Source organism: Dermacentor silvarum, chromosome 4 (assembly GCF_013339745.2).
Source record: "Dermacentor silvarum isolate Dsil-2018 chromosome 4, BIME_Dsil_1.4, whole genome shotgun sequence".
NCBI lineage: Eukaryota > Metazoa > Arthropoda > Arachnida > Ixodida > Ixodidae > Dermacentor > Dermacentor silvarum.
This window is the reverse complement of record NC_051157.2, coordinates 121,851,378-121,860,705: the sequence shown is the minus strand read 5'-3', so window position 1 is coordinate 121,860,705 and position 9,328 is coordinate 121,851,378. Positions and strand designations below refer to the sequence as shown.

General features: G+C 43.1%; 1 long non-coding RNA gene across 1 annotated transcript; it reads left to right on the top strand.

Annotated features, from left to right (window-relative positions):
- The first annotated feature begins 286 nt into the window (after positions 1-286).
- Positions 287-8,978, top strand: LOC119448254 (uncharacterized). The gene is made up of 3 exons (XR_005191008.2): positions 287-538; positions 5,087-5,209; positions 8,727-8,978. It is a non-coding gene; the product is annotated as an uncharacterized LOC119448254 (long non-coding RNA).
- Positions 8,979-9,328: the final 350 nt, after the last annotated feature.

The following is a 9,328-nucleotide window of genomic DNA, read 5'->3' as shown; positions in this document are numbered from 1 at the left end:
GTTCTAAAGTGCATTTCACTCGACTAGCCAAGGACTGGTCCCACTGAATAAATTGCAGACTTATTCTACCCAGATCACTTGCGTTGCTGCAAGAGGATCGCATTGAACGAAGGTACCGCAGCCGATGTGAGCTGTAGGCATTCGATCAGCATACGTTGAAACCAGGACAACAAGCACACCTGCAGTTTTCGGCTATGAATAATCTATAGCGAAGTGACACTCAAAAGGATGAGCCATTGTGCATTCCCAACAGCTGCTTCTTATACTCCAGCAACTGCCGCTAGAGGAAAGTGAACTTGGCGCGAGCGGCGTTCGTTCCGCTGTGGCCTTCGCCAGCGGCCTCTTACCGCGTGCCCCCACAATGCGGACTTGGTAGAAAGGTGGACAAAAATAAAAGTGTATATTCGGAATGTGAAGATTTCCGTGGACTAGCTACCTCTATCGAGAGTGCAAAGAAAAACAACGAAGCAACGCGTCTCGATTGCAATGAGGTTTCTCGTTTTGCTCTGCTTGCTTTGCCTTGTTTTGGGTAGTATTGGTAAGTAGTCCTTTCTTGCAAAGTTTACTCTCACAAACGTTATATGAAGCCACGTTGGCACAGCCATAAATATGTATATACATAATAGGAGCAAAATGATGAAAAATATAAGTGGTGTTATATTAAAATGTGAAATCCCTAGGACCTTTTTTTTATTATTTCAATAATTGTTTGCAATCGCCCCGACGCGCGCGCGTGTCCAAAACGCATTCAGGCGAATTCCCAATATGACCTGCCGAGGATGCGAGCGTCATCTGGATATCATTTTCGCAAGAAAAGTACCCGAGCGTGCGGCTGTGGGTCTGGTAGAAATGCTGGAAAAGGGGTTTGTGTTTGAGTTTCCTCGGGACAGAATTATGTTTTCTCGTACATTCAAATAACAATCCGACGCCGAATCCGACGCCGAATCGTAAAGTCGTACTTTGACATTTTCTGGTGGATTTCACGGTGATAAATTAAAATTTTGTTTACCAAAACCTTGCACCACATGAAGGGCCTGCGCAGTTGGGGTGGTTGGGGATAATTTTCTACGCCACTGATGCCGACATCACACGCCGACGCTGGACGCCGATGCCGACGCTGATGCTGAAGCCGACGCCGGATTTTCTGCGACACGGGGCCCTTAACGCGCGTTAAAATTTTATTGAGCAGACGGTTGCTTTTGTCCTATGGTGGGAGGCGTGCCTCAGTCAAAGAAGCCTTGGAGAGGAGCCATCCTCTCTGCCCGGTCCACCAGCTTGCGCTGGTTATCCGGGTGGGTGCTGGCCAGTTGGCGCTCCCACTGCTCGACGAAGGTTTGGAAGTTGGGTACTAGGGATATGGCGTGTAGGCACTTTCACATCATATGGGATACTGTACAGGGTGTTTTGGAGAGCTCGAATTAATGCAGGTGCACTGTAGTAGTTGTCAAGAAACTGAGAAAAATATTTTTTTTCGTTTTATTGCCATGTTTCCTACAGAATAGAACGGAAAATATCCTTCTTTCTAGATTTCCTTGATAACTACTACAGTAGTTGAGAAAATCTATAGTTTTAGCAAGAGCGCAAGATCACGAAACATTGCTGCAGATTGCACGCACTGTGATATCTAGAGCACTAGTTACCTTAGCTCGTTTGGCGTTCCGCGTACCCGAAAGGTGGAACACATCCGTTTAGGGCGAGTAAATGTGATGTGGCAGCGCGTTTGTGTGTGACAACGACGTCAACAATGACAGCTACTGGACTGCGACGACGACACCAGTAATAACGTATATACTATGACAGCCATACGAATGACTTGACGATGACCGCCATGGCATGACCGCTACCGTGACGATGTCATGACGACGACAATGACAACGACGACAGCGTGACGGCTGATGCGCTTATTCTCTTAGCATGACGAGAATATGAAGTAATAATAAAGTAATATGAAGTAAGCCTGTGTAACTGGGCCGTTGAAGAAGGTGGTGTGATGTCATTGATTGTGTGATAGTGCTAGTAGCGACGGTTAAAGCAAAGTATAAAGTGGCGCTCTATGGCTTGTAAAAGTAAACTGTTGGTATGTGATGTGACACACGTTCCATTCCTCTCAAAGCGCTATAGCCGCCACAATTCAAATAGAGGGGTGAGGTTTTAGGCTCGTTTCGTGCATGAGTGCAACAGCAATGCATGCGCTTTTTCAGATGCTTTCGAGTGTGTTTACATGGGTGCCGCGTATTCATTTTATCGAAATATTTCTCATTTATGTTTCCCAGCGTGGCTCGTTTATATAGGTTAAAATAGTTATATGCACTCTGATTAGTGAACAGCGGCTTTTTCCGATACAAGAAGTGCTACTTCCTGTTCGTTTTACTGTACTAGCTATTATATATATATATATATATATATATATATATTGTCTCCGCCCTGCTGCACGTAGAGCTAGATTTTATTCTGTGCCCGGGTTCCACGATGAAAAAGTAATGTAGCGCTTCTGACGCCGTGCAGATTCGGCAAGCGATGTGACAGAACACGATCTCATTGCAGGATGGTCTGCTTCACATAGACGACTGCTTACTTTAATGTCATTCAGATTGTGGACATGTAGCGTTTGTTAGTACCTGCTATATCACAACACGGTGACTCGCGCTTTTATACAATCATGTAAACAGCCATCGTCTATTACGCAGATTACTCGTGAAAGTCATGGAAATATTCTTGAATGAAACGTGTAAAAATGGACACATAATCCATAAAGATTCTCCAAAGCCTCAAATCTAGACGGCTCTTGTGCAAGACTTAAGTTAGAGCTTTTACAACATCACGCCCACAAGAAGCCGGTCAAGGTCCCCGTAGGTCCTCTCCAGTCAAAGATTGATCGGTATACTTGAGCTAACGTTCTACCAATGACATGTCTTTGCACAGAAAATCGTGGGCGATTGCAAAAGACGTGTTCCCTTTTCTCGGGTACTTCGCACTCCTCGCGGTCCAGACTCTCTGCACGGCCACTGAGATGCAGGTATTGCAGAGTGGATAGGGGCTCGGTGGCTTATACTGTTGTAAAAAAGTAAAAAAAAAATATGTCTGTAACGGTGGTATTCTTAGGAAGCGCAACTCACTTCTACGATAACAGATAAGAAAATAAGGAAAATAACAATAACTATGCCGTAGTAAACACTCCCTGTAATCTAAAGATACTCGTCTCTAAAGGTGACTTTTGAATCTAATTATCGCGAATAACCTCAAACTTCATCCGAGGCTACGCTGATTACGGAGCCACAAGGTACATCCGCATACTACTAAAGCAACGCGTTATGTCGATTCGAGAAATAGAGAAATTAGTTTCTAAGAAAATTGCTAAATGTTTAACAAGATAGTCTCCACGCAGGAGACAGTGAAGGTACTGGAGAACTGCAAGCAAGGTGACTAAAACCCATTCGAGCAACTTACTGTGGTGGAAAAGACGAGCTAAAGTCAATGCACCCATATGGCTTAGGAACCAACCAGTGGCGCGCCAACGAAGTAACAAGCAATACTTTGTCCGTCATGGTCATACTCATACTCTAATAACAATACGTCGCTCACAGTCACAGACTCCTCCTAAGAAAGCTGCGACAACCTGACCTAAAGTGATTCGTTATTCCCATTTGCTTTCTACAAATAAAAACCCTTTATTCGATACAAGATGTTCAAGCAATTATATTTTTGTTATATTGAAACGTCTACTTTTTCATCGTTCTCCGATAACGTTTCACCGACTAACAAATTTTAAACTTTATCGCATGGCACAGAACGCGCCTGTATGTATCGGACGTTTCTCGCACGTTATCGATGGTTCTATACGTTGCCTGTTGTCACCGAGCCTTGTGTAATCTGACTGTATGCGCAGTAATCTGAATTTTGCAGTACTTTCTGGAAGACATATGCGGGCACCAGCGATTGCGCTGGAGCCTTTGACGAGTCATGTATAAAAGCCGACGCACTTGACCCGCTGATCAGATTTTGACAATCGCAGATTGTGCTCGCAGCTATCGTTGGTCCGCTTGCTTTTGTGGTCACAGGTTCTCCTTATAAAGAGTGCGTTTTGTGATTCATAGCTTTTGTTACTGTGTTCTCCGTCACTATAACGTGCCAATATATATATATATATATATATATATATATATATATATATATATAGCTAACAGCTATTGATGCCAAAAAAAGCATAGGGGAATTGGTAAATTATGAAGCAAAGGAAGAATGAGCGTTATCAACATAACTTGCCGCCGGTGGGATCCGAAACCACAACTTCTGCATTACGCGTGCGTCGCACTACCAATTGTGCTACGACGACTGCTGTCAGCGCTGTCACTAAGTCGAGTAATATCGTGTAAATGATTTCGGCCTGGGGTTACGATTCCACCGGCGGCATGTAATTTTGTGCCAACGTTCACTTTCACTTTTTTATTATATTCTTCTTTTTAATTTCAACCAAAGATAATTTCTCTTGTGCTTTCCTTGGCTTCAACGTCTGGTGATTGACAAAAATTTCCCTTCTTCTCATATATGTATGCATATACGATTTTTAATGAGAAATTTGCGCATCTAACTGTTATTCTCGGGATGAGTTCTAAAGTGTGTCCCAGCTAAATTTAGCAAGGCTGCTCAACCAAAAAAAAAAAAAAAACAGAATCATAAACTCAGTGCAAGATACAATTATAAGGCCTGCAGTGTTTGGCCCACAGACCTCTGGCGAGCACAGTAGGTCTTAAAATCGTGTCTTGCACCATGTGTGTCTTCGCTGAGCAGCTTGGATAAATTTAGCCGGGACACCCTATATATTCAAGCACATGTTTATTTGAACCCTTTCGATGCATCACTTCATGCCGCTGCCACGTTGAATTCAACTCGCAGACGAAGGTCACTAATAAACTGTTTCTTCTGAATCTGTATGCTTTCTCTATTTGGCCTCTCTGCTGGGTAAGAATAATTGGAACCTGTAGTGAGGCATTCATTCAGATAGGTGTTTTTTTTTCGAATGCATTACTCGCACTAATTTTATTGGTTGATCGTAATGTATTTTTGCTCACTTTTTTACCTTTTGCAGCCTTCAAACTTCCTTTCTTCTGTCATCTTTCCGGAAACCAGTGCGTGCCACAGAATGAATGTCCTAACGGCAAGAAATCGTGGATTATTGGTTGCGGAAAAGGCAATGTTTGTTGTAAAATTGGTAAGAAACCTTTCTTCCTGTGCGTGGCATTATTATTCAAAGCCATAATATTCACATTGTAGGGTAAAAATAAACGAATGGCTCGTGTACGGAGACGATCATTTAGAGAGCGAAGTGTAGGTGGGCAGGTGATGTTATGAGTAATAGTGCACGTGACAGCATAAGAGAGAAGCCATTGAGAGAATCAGGGCATTATTTTCTGATCTGAAATGGGCTAAACGAGAGCTATTAGCCCCGAGAACGTTGAGTTGGGCCTCTTAGCGTGTGACGTCAGCTTGGGGACCCCGCTGCCGCTCCGCTTGAGTGCTCGGCACCTGATGGCTTCCTTGACGTGACGGGTCTACTTAGCCTGCCTGAGTTTATACAGTGACGCTAGTCGGCAAGCTTTTACTGCATCGTACGGGATGTACTAGGACCCTAGTAACCACGTAAGTGACCGGAATGATTTGCTCATGGAGACGTTTGCCAAACATGACTTTGTAACGGCGTGGGCAAGTTGTAAAGACAGTTGCGTGTTCATGAAGAATCCACAGAAACTTCCCGGCTTCTTTTTAAAGATCAACTGCAGCGTTGCCCGCTGGCCTGCCCTGTCAGTGCAGTAATAAGTGCTTACCTTTTTTAAAGCACACCCAGCGTGGTCCGTAGCACCCTCAGTTGAGCATGAACGTTTTGATTTTGTTTCAGAACAGCACATTAGGCTTATTACAAAGACACCTTGATGTCATTCGCAAGAAACTATGTGGTTATTAGGTTGCTGCTAGTGCATGGAGTGCTTCAGCGGCATTGCTCCAAAATGCGGTGTTTTACTGTTATAGGGCGAGAGCGGAAAAATGTGCCATTAGTTTTGTGGCTTAAATACCAGCAGGTGGAAATGGCTCCGCATGATGCAACCTGAGTGTGCATTATCAACATTCCTAGGTTCAACTCACATTCGAAGTGCCCACAATGCACTAAGAAAGGCTGAAAAGAGAAATTATGTGTGGCAGTGTAGGAATCGCCCTAAATTTCAATTTTCTTTATGCTATTCGTTAATGGAAACAGGAGCATTTCAACACCAGAAAATTGATGAAACTCATACCATCGTCAGCACTTCAGTGCATATTTTCTACCGCATATATATACAGGTATTTGGCGGTTCTGAAATGTCTTGAAGCTCTGGTAAAATGGCGAGCAAAATTAGTGGGCAAAGCAGGCACTGTACGTTATGTCGTCATGTGCCACACTGCTGACCTAGATTTTGAAATTAAGCTTGATTGTTTCCACCATTTCTCAGTTTCGCCAGTGCATGCTACAGTCTGGTCAGATCAGTTCATTTCCTTAAAAGCCCCTTTCACAGGGGTGTTACATACGGGAGTCAGCGTATGCCAACTCTTATTCAGAGTTTTTTCTTTGTCCTTGTAAGGGGTAGCGCGAGCTCAGCGAGGCTTGTACTGTGATGTGAATAAGTTCTGATGTAATAAAAACAGGTGACCCCCTCGGCCCAATATTTCTTGCATTGTCTTCAATGTATTTTATTCTATAAGCGCCTCACGTGTATTCTGAAACTGCGAGAATATAACCGAGGGGAAAAGTTTGGGTTTGTTATTAGTTATCTAAACAAGTAAAAATCTCGAGCAATATACGAAAAAGGACAACTTAGGCGACACATGCCAATGCAATACAATGTGCCGCTTACCATGACTCCCTTATAAATAACGTTTCTTGCTTGTTTTTCTGTCTTTTTTTGGATGAATCAAGAAAACGTTTTTATTTTTCCAGTGATAAAGTCCTATTTCAGGACAGCTTTATTGCTTTTCAAAAATTGATTGAAAAGAAATACTCTCGCCATGCTATCCCAAAAAAAACTACAATCAATATTTGCGATTCAAATTGATACCGAGATGTCTTTGTGAGAGGATAGTGTAAAACATACAATTTTGACGCATAATAAAGCGTGGTGCAACTGGGGTTCGAAGTGTCCGCTTATCAGTGAGATTACGAGACTTCTCTTGTAAGAAAAATTTTAATTATCTAGGACGATGCACACAAATAGAATTGAGTAAAATGCAATGATAGTATTCAACTGCACTGCCGCTTAGTGGACGGAAAATTTTGATAATGCGCCTTAATATCCTGCGTTGCTTACAAAGCTGCGTAGAATTCAGTTTACTTACTGGGCGTTATCTTTTGCGAGAGTCATGAGAATGTGTCTGTGACCACAATTGGAGTGGTGTTATTGAAGGCATATCAACCCTTTCAGGCGCCAGTTCTGTTACTTGAAAACTTACTTTCACCGCATTTCTTCCATCTTCAGAACCATAATATGCGTAAAGCTGCAGAGCAGATTAAGACTTTTGAATTCTTTCGTGAGTTTTGTCATGTTCAGAGAATATGTACTCCATGCAAAAACGTAGCATAGGAACGTCAGATATGAGAACATCAACTATTTCATGCCTAGCAGGCTTGAAAATCACCTATCCAACCACTTGTAAATTATGACCAGAGCAGCAGATTGCTAAAAGCAAAGAATTGGCTCTCCTACATACAACGACGTATTCACGACGAGCAAAAATACGCGACCGTCTGCCTTCCCACTCGTTTTACTAAAACGTTTTGCAGATGTTTTTGCACAGGTTTTGCAAACGTTTTGCAAATATTTCAAGAAGCACTCGTTGCAGAAAATGCAAGAAATTTTATCTGCGATGGCCATTAATAAGCGCCTATGCAAAGGTATTTCATAGAAGTAGTCACGCGAATTAGTTCTCGGATGACGAACAGCTCTCAAGCGGAGGACGATTTGCTTGCTCAGGTTTTATTGAGGGTCATTGAGAAGCACCTATAGGGGCGTTGCAGGCGTTGCACATCGATGTTGCGCGAGGTGAAACCGAAGGAAAACAGTCGACGTTAGTCACTGTCCAAAGAAATGAGTACGTAGATTTGCCTTGACGTTTGTTGTCCCTTCAGGTCCGACCAGTGCATGCAGCACGGTACGGTACACGCGTAGCTGGTCCACAGAAACACTAATGTGTGTGAGCACAACGCGCGTGCCAGCAGCGGAAGCCGCAACGTTGTCCTGGCTCGGGTAGGGCCTATTCGTGCAGTGCGTGACGGTGCGTCCACTATGATTCTTCGCTGTTGCTGCTGACGTTCTATACATCTACTTGCGAGCCGCGCCTGCGCTCCACAACTGTTCCAGCCACTGGCAGTGCCACCACCAGCGACGGCCACACATGTGCCTCTAGCGACTTCTAAATCGCTATCTCAAATAAATAGCTCTCAAATATCAACGCAAAACAGGTTAGCTATATATACATACATATATATATATATATATATATATATATATTAGGCGTGACCATGCTCAACCTCAATGGATCAGGCTAAATATTAAAACAAACGTTGTTTTTTTATTCCTAACAGTATCATTCAACATGCGGAAGCGTAGTCCTCATTAGGCAGTTGCAGATGTTTTCTATTTCACCAATTTAAAACTACTTTGTCTTGTTTCGTACTCACACTGAATTCCTCTACCACGCAGCAAAAAAGCCTGCGTGCTCGTCGTTGGGAGGAACGTGCGAAGCAGTTTGCAGCGGTCGTATCAACAGAAATGCTAGCTGCCCTGGACTCAAGGCGTGTTGCATTTACATGATCTAGTGTGCATGTGCCGCTGTTGACCTCCGCACAGTACTCGAGTACACCGAAGGCAGCGACGGTGACATCTTCTGTGTCGTTCTTTTTCTCCGATTGGACAATACGAATAAACTATTGCAAATTCTATGAAGTCCGATTGTAGATTTCGCATACAACTTTAAGTTGTGGACAGTCTAGCAATGAACTTGGCAAGCACTGCTACGCGAAGCAATGATCACTTTTCTTGATATTCTGTTGATATCCTTGAGCTCTTTTGTGCGTGATGCTGTAGCATATTTAAATACGTGTAACCAATTTTAAATTAATTCAGACCTCTCATCTTCTTTGCCACTGCAACACAAACAGCCTTTTGTGGAGAGTTACCACAGATGTGAGCTTCATTTTCAATAGTCAGTCTCACATAGCAATGCAGTACTTCATGTGTGAATGAGTAAATGCTTGATAATGATTGATGAGTTGTGGGGAAAAAGTAGTGTTGTAGTTAGAAAG